The sequence below is a fragment of the Bos taurus genome, chromosome 2 (assembly GCF_002263795.3).
Source record: "Bos taurus isolate L1 Dominette 01449 registration number 42190680 breed Hereford chromosome 2, ARS-UCD2.0, whole genome shotgun sequence".
NCBI lineage: Eukaryota > Metazoa > Chordata > Mammalia > Artiodactyla > Bovidae > Bos > Bos taurus.
Genome location: NC_037329.1, coordinates 22,570,743 through 22,591,648, shown reverse-complemented (window position 1 = coordinate 22,591,648; position 20,906 = coordinate 22,570,743). Strand labels below are relative to the sequence as shown.

The following is a 20,906-nucleotide window of genomic DNA, read 5'->3' as shown; positions in this document are numbered from 1 at the left end:
TGGTTCATGGGGTCACAAAGAGCTGGACATGACTGAGTGACTGAACTGAACTGAACTGAACTTTTCTCTCTTGCTTTTTGTTTCCTTTTTCCTCAGCTATTTGTAAAGTCTCCTCAGACAAACACTTTGCCTTCTTGCATTTCTTTTTCTTTGGGTTGGTTTCAGTCACTGCCTCCCGTACAATGTTACACACCTCTGTCCATAGTTCTTCAGGCACTCTGTCTACCAGATCTAATCCCTTGAATCTATTTGTCACCTCCACTATATAATCATAATGGATTTGATTTAGGTCATACCTGAATGGCCTAGTGGTTTTCCCTACTTTTGTCAATTTAACCCTGAATTTTGCAATAAGGAGCTCATGATCCGAGCTGCAATCAGCTCCCAGTCTTGTTTTTATAGAGCTTCTCCATCTTCAACTGCAAATAATATAATCAATCTGATTTTGGTATTGACCATGTGGTAATGTCCATGTAGTAGAGTCTTCTCTTGCATTGTTGGAAGAGGGTTATTTGCTACAACCAGTAGGTTCTCTTGGCAAAACTGTTAGCCTTTGCTCTGCTTCATTTTGTATTCCAAGGTCAAACTTGCCTGTTACTCCAGGTATCCCTTGACTTCCTACTTTTGCATTCCAATCCCCTATGACGAAAAGGACATCCTTTTTTTGGTGTTAGTTCTAGAAGGTCTTTTAGATCTTCATAAAACTGCTCAACTTCAGTTTCTTCAACTTTAGGAGTTGGGCATAGACCTAGATTACTGTGATGTTGAATGGTTTGCTTTGGAAATGAACCAAGATATTCTGCTGTCTTTCAAACTGCACCCAAATACTTCATTTCAGACTTTTTTGTTGACTATGAGGGTTACTCCATTTATTCTCAGAGATTCCTGGTCACAGTAGTGGATACAATGTTCAGCTGAATTCAATTAGCCCATTCCCATCCATTTTAGTTCACTGATTCCTAAGATGTTGATGTTCACCTCTTGCCATCTCCTGCTTGATCATGTCCAATTTACCTTGATTCATGGACCTAACATTCTAAGTTCCTATGCAATACTATTCTTTATAGCACTGGACTTTACTTTCAGCACCAGACATATCCACAACTGAATGTCATTTCTGCTTTGGCCCAGTTGCTTAATTCTTTCTGGAGCTATTAATAATTGTCCTCTGCTCTCCCCCAGTAGGATACTGGACACTTTCGACATGGGCGCTCATCTTCCAATGTCATATCTTTTTGCCTTATCATACTGTTCATGGGGTTCTCGCAGCAAGAATACTGGAATAGTTTGCCATTCCCTCCTCCAGTAGACCACGTTTTGTCAGAACTCTCCACTATGACCTGTATGTCTTGGGTGGCCCTGCATGGCATGGCTCGTAGCTTCACTGAGTTACGCAAGCCCCTTCGCCACAACAGGGCTATGACCCCAAGGACTGTAGCCTACAAGACTTAATTTTCCAGGCAAGAATACTGGAGTGGTTAGTCCTTCCCTTCTCCAGAGGATCTTCACGAGCCAGGGATTGAATGGTATATCCTGCATTACAGGCAGATTCTTTACTATCTGAGCCACCAGGGAAGCCCCCACAGCAATATGTACTGCTAAATAAATGCTGCAAAGTTAATATAACTTAAGTTTAGAGTTAAAAAAAATGTACAATTATTTTCTGCTTTGTGAAAAAAATTGGCATTTTTTTTCCCTTCATGATATAGAACCAAAATTCTTAGATACAGTGGGAACAATTATTGAGAACAACAGTTGAGAACCACTGTTCTTGAAGGAAGAAACTGGAGGAAGGAAAGACTAGAACAGTGATTTTTTTAAATCTCTTAGGATGCAGCTGATGCCCAGCCTTCTCCCTGGATCTGACTCTGGATCACCAGTCTCACCTAGGATTCTGCATTTTAAACAAAATGTGTCTGACACAAATGGTCAGTTGCATGGTCACACTGATCAGAAAAAGAGAGGCGCAGTAGGAATTTATTACAAAGGTCAGTTATAATGCATAAGAGCCTGAACTAAGAAGTGGAAACAGAATAAGTAAATAAAGAACATCCAGAAAAGACCAACAGAAATGATACTGATTATAGCAGTAATATAAAATAAAATATTACCTCTAAACAAAAGTATGGGTGACTACTTAGAAAACTGATCAAAAATTTAAATCAAAAGAAAAAATTTAACCTAAAAACATGAAAAAAGATTTTTACATTTGGAGAACAGAACCCTTTATTTAACCAAAGACTGTTTGAAAATTAACAAAAACAAGTTTTAAAAACATGCCATTAAATAAAATTTGCACTAACCAATATGGAGCACTATGAGGAGGCCCAAATACCATTTCTGTTTTATGTTTGGTGACCTCACAAGGTAACTTGTCAGTTTCATTTTCATGAATAATAAACTTCACCACATATTTAATGAAGAGGAAACATTTTATTACAACTATAATAATGAAATTTCATCAGAATTATACTGCTTTAACTCATAATAATGGGATGTTTTAAACCAGTATTATGAGGTATTACCCTGAAAAGAAAGATGATATGTGCCAGTCAAGAGTCAAAGTATGGAAGCAAATTAGTTCCTAAAAAATTTTTAACTTAAAATTTAATAGGCATTTTCTCTCCTCTCCAGTTAACAAAACTGCAAATAATAATGTTCAAGTTTGACATTGGAACATATAGATTTATTGTCAACTCCCCAAAATCTATCTACGTCCCCTCTCTTACCTCCCATTAGTGCTTTGGAGTTTAGGGAGTTTAGATGATTCTATCTACCCACAATGAATGGTCAAAGATTGGGCCTCTCCAAAGCAGGTCCAAGTGGAGTAAATCTCAAAGCTTTTTATTGGAAGGGTGGGCCAGCGTCACTCTTTTTCCCTGACAGATGTGAACTAGAAGCCAAGTGGCCAGTGAGATGCCGGAAGCCATCTTCAGATCACAAGAGTAATCAGCCTTAGGATAGTTGTTCAATTCAGAGAGGAAAGACAGAAAGAGATTAAGTCTTTAGGGTCAGTGCTGAATCAATGGATCAAACACTTCCTGAAACCATCTCACCTGCTTAATAGAAAAAGCTGACAGATAACCCTCATTTTTAAGCCATTTTGAAATGGAATTCTATTGCAATTGGAAATATTGAAACTCAGATATTATGTTTCCTCTCATATGTAAAACAATTATGTAAAATTATGTAAAACAATGTAAAATAATTATGAGTATCTAATACCCCATATTTAAAAATGGATGCATCCACTTGGTATAAAGTGTCATCAGGTCAATAGTTCTGGCTTCAGAAATTATGAGTTCTGCCATTAACTTGCCTAAAGTAACACAGTTAACAATCAATTTCTGACTCCTGGTTTCCTCATCTCTAAACAGAGATGTTATCTACTGAAAAAAAAAAAATCCAAAAAAAAATTTTGTGTGGCAAAATCTTTGATGCACAGAACAATTGTTTGTACAATTTTTTCTGGAGAGTCCACATCAAGGAAATTCTTGTTCCCTTTTATCTAGCCAAAATCTATCCAGTTCAAGTTTAACTTCTTCCTTAAGCAGAAAATGACTCAGTAAATGATTTTAAGGCCTCATCAACTGTATGCAAGATTACCACCTATCAAAGAAATTGGATTAGCTTTGTCAAACAATTAATTTCAGTAAAAATGCACCTTATAAGATACTCAGAATGCCTTTCATCTTTTCATTGTCTAGCAAATAACTTATCACTAATGGCTTAAATGTTGCCTCCTATTACTTATCAGAAGATAATATCCGACAAGTTTTTCAATTACCTGATGAACACTTAACTGCTGACCTAGCTTTGAGAATTTCAATGCACGTAATAAAAATAAGCCAATGTGCTCACAAAAGTAGAACCTAAATTTCCCTCTTGCTGAAGAGGAAGATATAACAAAGCTGTTGAAAAGCAGTTCCCTAGGCAGAATGAAGACAGCCACCACTGCATCACTTTTAAGTACACACACACAAAAGAAGACTAGGAAGCCCTGGCAAGAACCCAACTGTGGCAGTGGTGGTACCAGTTCATATACCTTGGAACTATGATCTGAACATGAACTATAAAACCTCAAACCAACCAACCAACCAGAAGAATAGCTTACCTGAATGGGGCTCTGGTCCCCAAGAGGAAGGTTGTTTTTATTGCTACTATTGCAGAGTACAATAGCAGTTCTTTTTTATTTTGGGAAGTAAATATCTGCGAAATTCTGTTCTGTACAGTTTGCTGCAAATTTGTTAGTAATCACCAACAGTAGCACATTTAAAATAAAGGGGCACAAAGAAGTGGTAAAATACATTTCTTGCACTGTTGATATATCTACCAATGAACTCTAGTGTTTGGCCCAAATTTACCATTCTAAGAGATATTAATTTAGACTTTCTTGAAGGGAAAAATATTTTAAGGTTCTCTTCTCTTTTCTACTGTGAATATTTAGTTAAAAATTCACTTAATACGCCTCCTTTCATAATACTGTCATTATAATTGTTGTATAAGATAAACTCACATTAAAAGGTATCAATAATGATGTCTCAAAGAATCTTGAGTAAATTTTTTTTAAAAGGGAAAGAACCCATAAGTCAATACAATGTTTATCTTATCCCCAACAAAAATACCCCCACAGTAAATATAAACCAGTTACAATTTAGTCACTAAAACACTGAACTGAATCTTCTCTATCTTCTTCAATTAATCCCAAAAAGATACATGAGAGATAATACTGCAGCACCACAAGTACATTCAGAATCCTCAGAAATATAATACTTATCAATTCTTCACTCAAATGAATATTATTACATAATAATCAAAGCATAACAATAATATATTATTACTAAGGATAAATACTAAACAATGATAAATTCAGAAAAGTATTTTGGCAAGAAGTTGAATTTAACTATAAATCTCAAATATATTCTTCTTAAGGTTCAAAACTCACTGCCTTAAGATGCAGGCTATCACTTTAAGAAGTGCTGGTGTACACATCTGAAAAGAAATGTATTCCACTTTTGGCATGCCACTGAGTTATTAACTAGCCGAAAATTCTATCCAAAGGGTTTCCATTTTCAACAACAGCATACTAAAATCCCCCTGGAAAACTACCATTCCCACTCAAGAGAAGAAGCACTATGCCATTAGAACAAGATACAGAAAAAAAAAAAGCAGCAACCTAAAGGCACTAAAGAACAAAGACAGACTGGTTAAGAATACATGCATAAAGGAGGGGAGTTGTATGACGTGAGTTCCCATTTTCAAGACATTCAGGCTGGGGCCAAGCATAAGCAGCACAGCACAGAAGCAGATGTGCTGTCTGGTCTGGGCAACCAGAAAGATAAAGCCAGGGAAACCATGGCAATGGAAGAATACATCAGGACAGGAGAGAGCAAGGGAAACTAGAGGGAACCCCCAAATTCTGTACACACCTCTTTTTGACTGACACCAGAACTGCATTGGCAAGGCACACTTGAAGCAGACTAAAGACAAAATATCTGAAGTGACAGGGAAGCTACCGACTAAGAAATGGAGTTTGTAGTTCAAGTCCAGTTGCCTACTAACACAAAGGAAACAACACACAACAGAGAAAAACAATGGAATCCAGAACCACAACATAACATTCACAATGCCCAAGATATGATCTAAAATTACCTAAGGAAAATCAAACACATTGTTAAAAGAAAAGAAAGCAAATAAAAAACTGAACTTGAGATGATCCAGATACTGGAAGTAGCTAAGAAAAATGTAAGTTCCTATTAAAATTATCTTCAATAAACAAAACAAACATGTGAAAGATAAACAAAAGGTCAGGCATTCCCAGCAGAGAAATAAAAACGATCTTTTAAAAAATCAGAACCAGACTTCCCTGATGGCACAGTGGGTAAGAATCGGCCTGCCACAGTGGGTAAGAATCAGGGAAATGGGTTTGACCCCTAGTCCAGGAAGATTCCACATCCGCAGAATCTTCTAAGACCATGCACCACAGCTACTGAGCCTGCACTCTAGAGCCCACGAGCAGCAGCCACCGAGCCTGCACAGTGCAACTCATAAGCCTGCACACTCTAGGGTCCACAAGTCACAACCACTGAGCTTGTGTGCCGTGACTACCGAACTTGGTATGCCCTAGAGCTCACATGCCGCAACTAATAAGTCCATACGTCTAGAGCCTGTGCTCTGCAACAAGAGAAACCATGGCAATGAGAAGCGCGTACACTGCAACAAAGACTAACCCTCATTCACCACGACTAGAGAAAACCCATGCAAAGCAATGAAGATCTAGTACAGGCAGAAAAAAATTTTTTTAAAAAAAGCAGAACTGATAAACATAATACTTAAAAAAAAAACCCTGTATGGACGTAACAGCCAAACTGAGATGACTGAGGAAAGAGTAAGTTAACTTCTAGATTGTGAAATGAAGTGAAAGTTGCTCAGTCATGTCCAGCTCTTTGTGACCCCATGGACTCCTCTGTCCATGGAATTCTCCAGGCCAGAATACTGGAGTGGGTAGCTGTTACCTTCTCCAGGGGATCTTCCCAATCCAGGTATCAAAACCAGGTTTCCTGCATTGCAGGCAGATTCTTACCATCTGAGTCACCAGGGAAGCCCAAGAATACTGGAGACAGTAGCCTATCCCTTTTCCAGCGGATCTTCTGGACCCAAAAATTGAACCAAGGTCTCCTGCATTGTAGGTGGATTCTTTACCAGCTGAGCTACCAGGGAAGCAATCAATACAAACCATCTGGTCTGACAACATAGAAAAAAAAGATTAAGCAAAAATGAACAGAGCTTCAGGGACGTATTAGGTTATTTAAAAATGGCCCAGCATATATGTAATTAGAGTCCTAGGAGGAGAGGGAAAAATGGGACAGAAAAGATATTTGAAGAATTAGTAAGTAAAAATGTATCTAAATTTGTTGAAAGACAGAAATTTACAGACTGAAGAAGCTCAATGACTAACAGAAAGAATGAACTCAAAAAAGCCCATGAACAGACACGCTCAACAGCAGACACAATAGCAGGGGTATGATACAAATGTCAAAAGTAAAAGGCAAATCTTGAAAGTAGAAAAAGAAAATGCTTCAATACCAAGGGATTTCCCTGGTAGTCCAGTGGCTAAGACCACGTTCCCAGTACAGGGGGCCTAGGTTCAATCCATAGCCAGAGAACTAAATACCACATGCTGCAACTAGGGTGCCGCACGCTGCAACGAAAACTGAAGGTCTGAGTGCTGCAACGAAGACCTGGCACAGACAAATACATAATCAGAATTTTTAAAAAGGAACATAGAATATTTTTCTTAAAAATTAAAAAAAAAGCCAAAATACCTATCAACTTAGAATTTTATATCCAGCAATAATATTTGTAAAGAATGAAGCCCAAATAGACATTTTCAGATGAAAGAAAGCCGAGAGAATACATTGTCAATGGCCCTACACTTAAATATTTGAAAAATGTCTTCAAGCTAAAGGGAAATGATAATAGAACCTCAGGTTCTCAAAAAATAAAAGATAAAATAAAATAAAGAGCATTGAAATGGCAAATATTTGAGTAAATGCAAAAGACTTATTTTTGCTGTTGCATTTTTCCCCTTCATCTATTTATATTAAAGTGTTAGTCGTGTCCGACTCTACGTGACCCCATGGACTGTAACCTGCCAGGCTTTTCTTCCTTGGGATTTCCGAGGCAAGAATACTGGAGAGGGTTGCCATTCCCTTCTCCACAGGGTCTTCCTGACCCAGGGATTGAACCTGGGTCTCCTGCATTGCAGGCAGATTCTTTACAGACTGAGCCACCAGGGAAGCCCTATTTATATATTTTATATATATATATATATATATATTTAAATTTATAAATATATTTATATATTTATAAATATAAATATAAATATTTATATTTATAAATATAAATATAAATATAAAATATTTATAAATATATAAATATATTTAAATATATATATATATTTAAATTTATAATAAAAACATATGTTTAAAGCAAAAGTTATTTCGGGGATGTATTAATACTAAAGGCCACTAAAACGTACACTTTTAAATGACTAATTTTATGTTGCTGCTGCTAAGTCGCTTCAGTCGTGTCCAACTCTGTGCAACCCCATGGACTGCAGCCTACCAGGCTTCTCCATCCATGTTACATGAACTTTATCTCACTTTTTTAAATTGCTGCATTTATATATGCATAATATTACAAACAATAACTATGGCACAAAGGACTGGAAAGGGATATGGGCTTACATACTTGCGAGGTTTTTATATTTTACATGAAATGATTCAATATAAACTATGTAAACTGTAAGAAAGACACCTTTACACTATCTGTGAAAAGTTAAAAATGTGTATTATAATCACCAAAGCAACCACTAGAGAAAAAGGTAAAGAAGTCTAGTTAAAAACCAAGATGAATATTAAAGTGAATCCCTAAGAAATCTTCAAATAATAAAATAATGCACAGAGAAAGAGAGGAACAAAACAGAAGCGACAAAGAGAACACAAAGAAATACACACAAATCTAAACTTATCAGTAAGTACATTAAACAATATATTTTAAGTTGCTGATTATCAAAGTTAATAAAACAGGACACAACTATATGCTCTGTACATGAGATGCACTTTAAAATATAAAGACATTGATAGACTGAAAGTAAATGAATAGAAAACAGTAAGCATAATATAGTTATACTGGCTCTAACTATCTTATGATTTAAAAATTAAAAGTAGTCTTAAAGATAAAAGGATATTTTATAAAGAGAAAAGGTAAATGCATCAGGAAGGCATACATATATATATGTATATGCTTTATAACAAAACTTCAAAATATAGGAAGCCAAAATTAAAGACAAAATAGACTATTTCACAATCAAGAACTGGAGATTTTTTACACCCCTCTCTTAAGTGACAGAATCAGACCAAAAAAAATGATACATATAAAATACGAAAAATGCTGATCAACTTCACATAAGTGATATTTATCGAACATTACACCTAATAAAAACAAAGTATACATTCAAGAGCACATAGTTCTTTTGGCCCACACTACACACTGAGTCAAAAAATAAGTCTCAGTAAACTTTAAAAAGACTAAAAATCACACAGAATATGATCCTTGACCACAAAGAAATTAGACATCAATAACAATAGGAACAGGTAAACCCTATAAATTCATAAATATATATACTTCTTAAGAATTATGAAGAAATTACAAATAAGAAAATACTTTAAAATGATAAGAAATATACAATGTATCAAAATATGTGGAATAAAGTAAAAGCAGTACTTAGAAGAAAGTTTGCAACTTTAAATGATTACATTAGGAAAAAAGTTCTAAAATCAATGATCTAAGTTCTCAGTTTAAGAAATTACAGGGGAAAAGTAGATTTAAACCAAATAGGTAGAAAGAAGCAAATCCAACAGTCTAGACAGTAGTCTAGATAATATGACCGTCTAGCATCAAGATGCTAAAAGCATACAAATTACCAAAACAGAACAAAGGAAAAAAATAAAATATAAATAGCTCTATATCAATTAAAGAAACTAAATTTGCAAATAAAATTCTTCCCACAAAGAAAACTCCAGCCCAAAATGGCTTTATTATTAAATTCTATCAAACATTAAGGGTAGAAATAACACTAATTATCCACAAACTCTTTCAGAAAATCAAGGAAGAAACACTTTCCAACTCAATTTATAAGGCCTCATATCCAAATCAGACAAAGATCTGAAGGAAAAACACACACACACACACACACACACAGAACTGATCATCCCTCATTAACACAGATGCAAAAACCCTTTTAAAAAATATCTTAGCAAATCAAATCAAACATAATGTAAAAAGTATTATTCATCATGAAAAAGTGAGATTATGTGGGAATATGAGCAGCTTATTATCCAAAAATCAGTCTCATGTAAGTCATATTAATACAATAAAAAAGGAACTCTATGATCATTTTACTAGCTAAAAGAAATACAGTTGATAAAATCTAATACTCATTTAGGATAAAAGTCCTCAGTCAACTAGGAATAGAAGAGAACTTCCTCAAACTTATTAAGGGCATATTCAAATAACCTACAATATAATTTACAATAGCAAAAAAAACTAAATACTTCAGGATAAATTTAACAGAATATGTACAAAATATATACTATAAGCTATAAAATACTTTGATGGAAGATTTACATAAATTAACAGATTTACCATGTTCACAGATTGGCAGTCTTCATTCACAGTTTCATTACAAAGTCAAAAATCAATAAAAACCCAGCAGCCTTCTTTTTTTAATTTGCAGAAATTAATGCTGATTCTAAAATTTATACAGAGAACCTAGAAAAACCAAAACAATCTTGAAAAAGAACAAAGTTGGAAGATCTATACTATCTGATTTTAAAACTTAACTAAAGTTACAGTAATCAAGACAGTGTGGTACTGGCAGAAGAATAAAAAACCAGACCAATGGAACAGAATGGAGTCCAGAAACAGACCCTACTTTTGAGCCAAAAATGTAGGGTCAACTATTTCTAATAAGGTGTCAAATTAATTCACTGAGAGAAAGTATTAGATGATTCTGGAATGACTAGCTATCTGTATGGGGAAAAAAATTAATCCTTTAACTCATGCAAAATTAAAATTGATAAACCTAAATGTAAGTACTAACATTGCAAAACTTCAATTAAAAGAAAACCTCTGTGACATTGAGTTGGGTAAGGATTTCTTCAACAGGGCACAGAAAGCACTGAAACACTGGAGGGAAAAAATCATAAAATGAACATCATAATAAAAAAGTTTGCTCTGTGGGGTTTTTTTTTTTTTTTTAACAAATATTTATTTGAATCCACTGGCTCTTAGCTGCAGCATATGAGATCCAGTTCCCAGACCAGGGATTGAACCCTGGCCCCCTGAACTGGAAGCCTGGAGTCTTAGCCACTGGACTACCACGGAAGTCCCAAACTTTTGCTCTTTGAAAGACAAATTCAAGAAAACAAAAAAGCAAGCCACAGTCTGAGAGAAAATTTCACACAACATATATATGAAAAAGAACTTATAGCCAGAATATATAAAGAACTCTTTCAGCTGAAAATAATACAAACACTTCAAGTTTAATGCAGGCAAAAGGTCTGAACAGATACTTCATCCAGAGAAACAGATGAGCATGAAAAGATGCTTATCAGTAACCATCTGGAAAACATAATTTAAAGCCACAATGAGAAACCCTTTAGAATGACTAAGCTTAAATGACTGACAATATGAAGTTTGAAGAGAATCAGAAGTATCTGGAACTCACATATTGCTGGTGAGAAATCAAATTGCAGACGCTTGGTTTTTTTGTTTGTTTGGCTGTACCTTGCAGCTTGCAGGATTTCAGATCCCAGACCAGAGACTGAAACCATGCCCTCAGCAGCGAAAGCACACAGTCCTAACCACTGGACTGCTGGGGAATTCCCAACAGCCACTTTGGAAAACAGTATATGGCAGTATTTTACTAAGCTAAACATATACTTCCCATATGCTTCAGCAATCCCACTTCTAGGTATTTGTCCAAAAGAAACAAACGTATGTTCACACACAGACTTGAATATATTCATAACAGTAAAACTAGAAATTTGAAATTCAAATAGCCATCAACTAATGAATGGATAAGCAAAGTGTGATATATCCACACTATTATTACCATGGCAAGAGTGTTAGTCGCTCAGTTGTGTCCAACTCTTTGCGACCCCATGGACTGTAGCTCACCAGGCTCCTCTGTCCATGGAATTCTCCAGGCAAGAATATTGGAGTGGGTGGCCATTTCCTTCTCCAAATAAGAAAGAACAAAACATTAACGCATACAATATGGATAAATCTCAAAAACATTATGCTTGTTTAAAAAAGTAACACAAACTTACCAGATGATACTACATGAAATTCTAAAAATGATAAAACTATAATGATAGAAAGTAGATTAGTAGTTGCTAGAGCAAGAGTTGGAAGGAACTGCAAAAAAATGTGAGGAAACATTTTAGGATGAAAACGTATTTTCCAATTGTGATGGTGGAAACAAAACTGTATACAGTAAACAAAACTGTACAGTAAGAATGGGTGATTTTATTATATGTAAAACATACCTCAATAATGTTTGGGGGAACTTATCTAGAGAAATGAGACATTAAATTATTTTTGATAAGATTTCATACTTGATTATAGAAGCTCAACATTATAAGCACTTAGGAAACTAAGACTGAATTTCATCTATTTTGAAATCTTAATATAGGAGAAAAGCAGATTACAATGACTTGCTGTCAAACAAATTTCAAAAATTATTCTGGTCTCAGGTATATAGAAAAAAAAGCGAAAGGTGAGAGGGACTTCCTGGTGTTCCAGTGGTTAGAAATCCGCCTTCCAATGCAGGGGATGCGAGTTCGATTTCTGGTCCGGAAACTAAGATCCCATATGCCATCTGGCAACTAAGACTGAACACAACTACTGAGCCCACACACTCTGGAACCTGTACACTTCAACTAAGGCCCGATGCTGCAACTAAGACTCCAGACAGCCAAATAAATAATTCTTTTAAAAGCAGAGGTGATAAAAAAAATTTTAGTAAAAATAGAAGAAAAAATTGTAAACAATATCAATTTAAAATACACTTCACAAATAATGAATAATAAAAGAATTGAGGGGAACAATTTGCTATAGAGGGATTAATTGCATTCTACTCCTAATAATTTAGGGGCTCTCCTAGACTCATTTTCTATGATTTGGGGGCTTTTTAAAAGTCCTTCTCCTGTGACCATATGGCTATGCGAAGAGGCTCTTAACATAGCACTTAGGATATTAAAAGCCAAACATTTCACCATGGCCCTGGACCCAGAGAAATAAAGAGCACTTTATCATGAAAGGTGGGGGTTAAGGTGAATTAAAACAGAACAAAGTATGTTTATGCAAAAACTTAATTTTAAAAAGGAACTATTTTCTTTTAGATATCAAACTCATCACGGCAAAATTTTGTTTCAAAAAATGTCCTCAATGAAGCAGTTCCTTTCTGTGCTGTTTAGTTCACTGTATTTTCATAAGCTCCAGGCTGAGCAAACTATGACTGAGAGAAGCCATCTTATGCACATTGCTGTTGTCCCACATCATTCAGAACAAACCTTTTTAGATCGTTAACTACCACAGGAGTGCTGATTACACAGGCACCAGCAATTTCCTAACCAATGACCACCTGAACAATGATGTGTTCAGCTTCTCAGACCCTGCAGCCTTTCAAAGGTGAATCATTTCAGTTTGGAACTAGATCTCCATAGCAACTTCCCTTTGAGGGTTTTAGAATCACCATCCAGTAATTCTATGATCATCAAGCTCAACCATTCCCAATGGTTCTTTTCACAGCAGATGGAAAAGGAAGCCTTGAAATTTTACAGTCTATTTCAAGCAATTCATCTGGCAGCCTATTAGAATTCAAAATATTTCGACCTTCAATCACAAAGCATGTTATCTGAAGCTGTGGTGATCTCAAGTCAAGACAAGCAGACGTTTTAGTCTAATCATCCATGATGAGAAGAGACTGACAAAAACTCTTAATTCAACCACCATCAAAATGCTTATTTTAACTGCATGAAAGTCTTTCAACAGGCAATGAAAACACACCATGTACCATTTTATCACAACCTTCTGTTCAAGGAAAATATGAATTCTGAATATTGACATGGATCTCTGTGCTTCTTAGACTGCTTGGAACAAATATGTTTCTTAAAAGTCAGCATAAATCCAATTTAAGAGCACTATTATTCTCCACTTGAAAAAGCCAGAAACCATAAGCAAATGGCAATGGATTTTTGATAAAGTCATCCAGTTTGATAATTTAAAATTTTTTCAGGTAAACCCTGACATGCTTAATCAGAAAATAGCAATTCCTCAGGAAATTAATACCAACTAAGAGAAAGACAGATCTTAAAAAATATCTTGATTTACAAAAAGTTGTTGACTTATCCCAATTCAACCAATTCTCTAACAGGTTCAAAATATACTAACCCTCCTTCTTTAAAAGTAAAAAGTTGTACATTTCAAATTGCAGTAAATTCAGTTAAGTTTTTATCCAAGCCTCTTTATACTTGAAATATCAACTATATGTAATCATTTTATTAAATAATTTTCAAATTTTATTATACATATAAACCTAATATATTTTTCAGTATTCTTAGAGATATTTAGTAGCATTTCAGAAGTCTATGAAAAAAATTTAAATGCCTATTTTCTAGTTACTGATCAAATCAAAACACAGTTCCCTATGAAGAACTAAACTAACTTTAAGGATAAACTATGGTGTAAAAAAAAAACTCTAATCTACAAGTCACTAAATCAATTCAAAGCAGATTTTTTTTTTAAATAACAGAATATAAATATTAACTACTTCTGTACAACCTAAAATATAAACTAGAACATGGAAATATACATGGTTTTCCAGATGACCACTATTGAACTAATAAGCCAATTTCAATTTAGGAATTCACCTCCACAAATGAAAACTATAAACAAACACGAGTTCCAAAGCCCCAGTGCTTTGGAAAAAGATCCAAATTTAATTATTTAAATTTAGGAAGCAAGAAAAAATTTTATAGACTTCACTTTCTTAAGGCAAACGCAAGCACACACATCATACTTTATATGATCAGACTTTTATTACTTTCTGCATAAATTGTGCCAGTTAATTTAGTTTCCCAAAACTTGTACAAGCTAAACTCCTGACTTCTGAAAACAAGCATAAATTTTTCAAGGAAAAGCAAGCAGCTTAACAATTATTTTAAATAACAGCAATATTAAACTCTCCTTCTAAGGAATATACCTTCTTATCTTCAAAATTTTCACTTTTACCAGAAGATGTAGAAGTATAAGGAAGATGTTAGAATATTACGCCTTCCTTGCCTTATTTTTTTGCTTTTTAATATTTTTTTCTTGATGTGGACCATTTTTAAAAATTTTATTGACTGTGTTACAATACTGTTTCTGTTGTTTATGTTCTGGTTTTTTGGCTGTGAGACATGTGGGCTCTTAGTTCCCCAACCAAGGGTCAAATCTACACCCCCTGCAATGGAAGGTGAAGCCCTAATGACTGGGCCACCAAGGAAGTCCCTACTTGGCGCTTTATTTTGGTTTGGTTTAGTTTAGGATCTGAAAGTGAAAGTGAAGTCGCTCAGTCGTGTCCGACTCTTTGCGACCCCATGGGCAGTAGCCTGCACCAGGCTCCTCCGTCCATGGGATTTTCTAGGCAAGAGTACTGGAGTGGGTTGCCATTTCTCCAGGGAATCTTCCCGACCCAGGGATCAAACCCAGGTCTCCCGCATTGTAGACAGATGCTTTACCATCTGAGCCACCAGGGAAGTCCTTAGGATCTGAGGGATATGACAAATTTAGACCATGGATAATGCTATAAGGAGCAAAAGATTATATGTATATGTTCATGCATTTTCTATTTTTAACTGTCAGTAGTTTATTTTACTGGTATCAGGGGTGGAGGGTAAAATACAACCAAGAGGCTCATTAAAAAGTTACTAGTAAAATTCTAACACCCCAAATCCTCAAAGTGCAATTTAATGGCCACAGTATGACAATAACATGATAAATTGTAAACTATTAGTATAATACATCAACAACACTATCAATATTCTTATCAAACACCTCCATTTTAACAACAAAATACTAGGAACACATAGGCAAAATCAAATTATTCGACTTTCAGTCCATAATCAAAAACCTACTCATATAATCAGAGTATAAATTTGGGGTGTGTGTGTGTGTGTGTGCGAGTGTATTCTTTCATGCTGTATTGCTTCAGCATTCCTGCTATAATCAATAGAGCAAGAGAGTAGTCACCACAGTACCTGACCTCTGACTAGGGCAGAAATCTAAAAGCAAATACCTCTAGCAAATGTATTACTCCTCAGATAAGACAGCATGACACAGCATAATGGGTAAAGCTCCTTTCCTAAAGACAGTCACACTGCTCCAGTGACACTCTAAGGCTCCAGCACTCTCTGAACACACAACTTCAGGAGCACTTTTTCCTATTAGACTATCTAGCCCTGACAGAACATTAAAGTATGAAACTGTGAGTTACACTGGGATTTTGGCAATCTGGGAAAAGATACAAATGTAAAAAAGTAAAAACATTTAAGAGGTGCTCATAATGAATGCTAAAGCCTTAAAAATAAACAGATACTAACAGTACATTCTGGTTAAGGAGGCAGCTTACAAACAAGTAACAAAGCCTTTACAATGTGTATACTCTTTGGCTCAGTAATTTCTACTTCTAGCAATTTACCCCAAGGAAAAAAACTCAGGCAAGTGCACAGTGGTGCACGTAAGGTATGTACAAGGACATGTGTAGTCTCACTCACCCACGCAGCCAAAAGTATCACGTGCACCCATGTGCGTGCTGTCATGGAACTTACATACTGGTAAGGAGAAACGTAATAAACAAGTAAATGGATAACTGGCTAGAATTTAATCAGAGAGAATGATGAGAAGGGAGCATTTGGCAACATGGAAGTCACTGGTGACCTAGACAAGAGCTCTTTAAATGCTCTTTTGAGGGCAAAAGCTCATTGGAGTAGATTTTTTTAAAAAACTGAATGGAATCCAAAGAACAGTAAAAACAACCTCTTGTCAGTTTCACTGTGAAAGAGAACAGAGAGTAGCTGCTGGAGGGGGTCACTGCACCATGTCTGCACGGTCATGGGAATAAATCAATAGAGAGGAAACATGACACAGGAAAGAGAGGGCATGGGCAGCAGAATCACAATCATATGTCAGAGAGAGGGAAGCAGATTTCAGGTACAACTTGGCCTTGGCAGGGACAACTCACCTGTTATACTAAAACTCTGAAAAGCAGAGTATAAGGTGGATGTAGAATAACAGAACTCAAAAACACCAGGCCCAACTCTGCCTCCAGGCCCCTTCATTTTCCACTGTGCCCTGAATATTTACATAGTTTCACCCCTTACCTCCCTTAGTTCTTTACTCAAATGCCAACTTCTCAGTGACACCCTCCTTTGCGGTGTTTAAAATTGCAACCCCGCCTCCCACCTAAACACTTCCTAACTTCCTTCCATACTTTATTTCCCTTAGCATCTATTACCATCAAATATACAATAAAACTTCACTTTTTAAACATTTCATTTACTATCTATAACAAATCTCTGAAGATACCATTAAAGAAAACTCTGACCTCTCTTTAATAAAATGGGACACCACGGCAACAAAAAAAAAACAGGTCAATCTTTCCTAGTTTGACTACTATATATGCATATAATATACTCTCAGAAAAAAACTATACATTTACTTCATCATCAACATCAGTTCTGGGGGGAGAAATCAGTTAAGTAAGCCACTGGCATCAGAATGAACTCGCCAGTGGCAAAGTCAGACTACTGCTAATCCAACCATCAGCTGTGCAGCAATGAGCTGGAACTGAGACCAGGAGAGTCCCTGTCTCTTTGTGGGTTTCTTCAGGTATTCAGGTACACACTAGGGCAGAGAAAACAGGGCAACACAAAATCTGCATTGGGTAAAAGAGAATCCTAACTTGAAAATCTGATTACATCACATATCATTAATAATGTTTATCTTTTCATACTACTTGTTAACTATACTAAATAGCTATCATATCCCTCTATCTAATGATAACTAGGCTTTTCTCACTGATGGAGAGACAAGAGAACTGGTGGCCCTGTGATATGTAAGAGAAAAAAAAGGGGGAAGGAAGGTAGGGAAGACATAGTTCTGATCTGGGTATTACCACTTATAAACTGAATGATGTTAGGGAAGTCAAAATCTAGTCTCAGTTTCTTTGTGATAAGATGCACTTTCCTCTCAAGATTGTTCTAAAGATAAAATATGATTCATATAAAAAACCGAGCACAGTACTGGCCCCAAATGTAACTCAATAAATGGTACTCAGTTAAATCTTCTTCCCATTAAAGTACCAGAAATGCTCAAATCTCCAGAGACAGGGATTTTAACTCTGATTTCCAGATGAAGATGACAAACAGAAAAAAATGAGGCATCCGGGGAGGGATACAAGTATATTCTCTAATCCCACTTACTATTCGCTTGTTCCCAACTAGTAGGCTAAATTCTGTGCAATTAAAGAAGGAAATCCCAGCCTGATTCCATGCTGACTAGTCAGCTGCCCATAGAATCAAAGCAGAAAATTTCAAGTATCTAAAGTTAGTCTGGTGGACATCAAGTTTGATATCTAGCAGATTAAATCTAGCCTTCAAAAATAGGTATTTTCCCCTTTCCCTTTCATTGGGGGCTACATTTGGTTTGCTTCCAAAGGAAAGGGAAAATGTGAAAAAGAAAAAACAGAACTTTACAGTAAAAAAGCGTGGGAAACACCACCTTCATCAAGTGATAGTGGTTTACATATCCCTGATGTCGTGTAGATACTATGTCGTGTAGACACCTGGATACAATGTGAACGCATTTCATCTCTGTGGTATTCTTTCCAAAAACCCATAACCCTAGTCTAATCGTGAGAAAAAAATCAGGATAAACACCATTTGAGGGTACAACAGAACACTCCAACAGTAAAAACTGTCAAGGAAAAGAAGGACAGACTAACAAACTATCAGAGGAGGCCAGAGAAGACTAAGGAAACATCACACAAATAAAATGTGGTCTCCTGAACTGGATTCTAGAACAGAAAACAGCAGCAGTAAATAAAATGGTGCAATCCAAATAAAATCCAGTTTAATTAACAGTAATGTACCAATGTTGGTTTAATAAAGGTACCATGTTTTACGTACTTAGTTTTGACAAATCTACCACTGTAAAATAAGGGGATATTGAAACAAAGATAATGTAAGAGAAAAACCGAAACTGGGTATATATATGAGAACTCCCGATGCCATCTCTGAAACTTTCCTGTGAATCTATAATTATTCCAAATAAAAAGTTTACTCAAACAAAAGTGGGCACTGATGGCATGGAAAGATATTCAGGGTATTTTAAATGAGAAAATTAAGTTTCAGTAAAATAAGCATAATATGATCTTATATTCTTTGAAAATGGATTTCTATTATAAAAGTAATGTGTTCACACGTCTAATCAAGGCTATGATTTTTCCAGTGGTCATGTATGGATGTGAGAGTTGGACTGTGAAGAAAGCTGAGTGCCGAAGAATTGATGCTTTTGAACTGTGGTGTTGGAGAAGACTCTTGAGAGTCCCTTGGACTGCAAGGAGATCCAACCAGTCCATTCTAAAGGAGATGAGTCCTGGGTGTTCTTTGGAAGGAATGATGCTAAAGCTGAAACTCCAGTACTTTGGCCACCTCAGGTGAAGTGTTGAATCATTGGAAAAGACTCTGATGCTGGGAGGGATTAGGGGCAGGAGGAGAAGGGGACGACAGAGGATGAGATGGCTGGATGGCATCACCGACTCGATGGACATGAGCCTGGGTAAACTCCAGGAGTTGGTGATGGACAGGGAGGCCTGGAGTGCTGCAATTCATGGGGTCGCAAAGAGCTGGACACGACTGAGCAAATGAACTGAACTAAACTGAATGTGTTCACATATTTACAATACTCAGGTATATTAGCCAAAGTAAAACTAGAGCATAAAAGAGAACCAAAAATCAGGTGAACTAACAAACAAATAGTTTATTTCGCTTTAATTTCAATCTTGAAACAAATGATCCAACTTAGTGAGGCAGCTCTGGTCCTTGCAGTCAACTATCCTCTAAGGCACCGCCACCATCTGCATGATCTAAGCACTTCAGTTAAATTGGCATAAAAGGAGAAAGGTCCCAGGTGGCTCAGACAGTAAAGCATCTGTCTGCAATGCAGGAGACTGGGGTTCGATCCCTGGGTGGGGAAGATCCCCTGGAGGAGGACATGGCAATCTACTCCAGTGTTCTTGCCTGGAGAATCCCATGGACAGAGGAGCCTCGCAAGCTACAGTCTATCGGGTCGCAAAGACTCGGACGTGACTGAAGCTAGTTAGCAAGCACATAAAAGGAGAAAAAGCAACTGCTAGCGGAGACATGGGCAATGCCTTAAAATCTAGGATAATGTCACTTCTTTTCACAATCCACTGCTGAAAATGTAGATTCATGTCCATTCTCACTGTAGGTTTGGAAATCTAGTAAAAATGAATGGACATGTGCAAGGAAGGAAAACACGTCCACTTCTGTGGACAACTAGTAATTGCCAGAAAAGGTAGACAAAAAGTAAAAATTATCTCACAATCTCCAAATAACTATTGTTAACATTTGAATATGAGACTTTTTTCTCTAGGGCTTAAACAAAACCAAATACCTGCTTTTTTACTTCATGTGTCACAGGGACCTGTCCATTTTAATATAAACTGCATAGTATTCCACTGAATTAATGTACTATATTTAATTTCACTTAATCTATATTTTATCCATTTTTATGACTTTCCTATAGTACCTAACAAAGAATCAGATGAACAGGCTGATTTTTTTTAATATTCTTAACATACAGACAACAATAGAAAACAATGAAAAAGAAGACCACATTTACAATACCAAACGCAACAAAAAAAGATTAAAAACCTGGAAATTAATTTTACAAGAAATGTGCAAAACCAACACGAGGAACTTTCCAAACACTTCAAAAGTAGACCTGAACAAGTAAAAGAATACATGTTTCTGAATGTAAAGATTAAAAATTCTTTTTAAACTAACTTATAAATTTGTTATAATAACAATGCCAGTAAGATTTCTTTTTCTGTGATGAAGAAAGTTGATTATTAAGTTTATACAGGAAAAATAAATAACGAGACTAGCCAGGAACAGTATGAAAATGAGGGGAACAGCCCTATCAGATACTACAATATATACTGTCATTAATATGGAATACTTTAATGTCATTAAAATACTTTTAATGATTTT

At 35.9% G+C, this 20,906-nt stretch overlaps 1 protein-coding gene across 2 annotated transcripts in view; it reads right to left on the bottom strand.

The window, feature by feature from the left end:
• Nucleotides 1–20,906, bottom strand: part of OLA1 (Obg like ATPase 1) — a 164,910-nt gene that overhangs the window by 101,485 nt on the left and 42,519 nt on the right. Inside the window, exon 1 of one of the 2 annotated variants that reach the window (XM_059892854.1) lies at nucleotides 11,681–11,764. The gene's annotated coding sequence lies outside the window, so the exon portion shown is untranslated. 2 annotated transcript variants of the gene reach the window in all.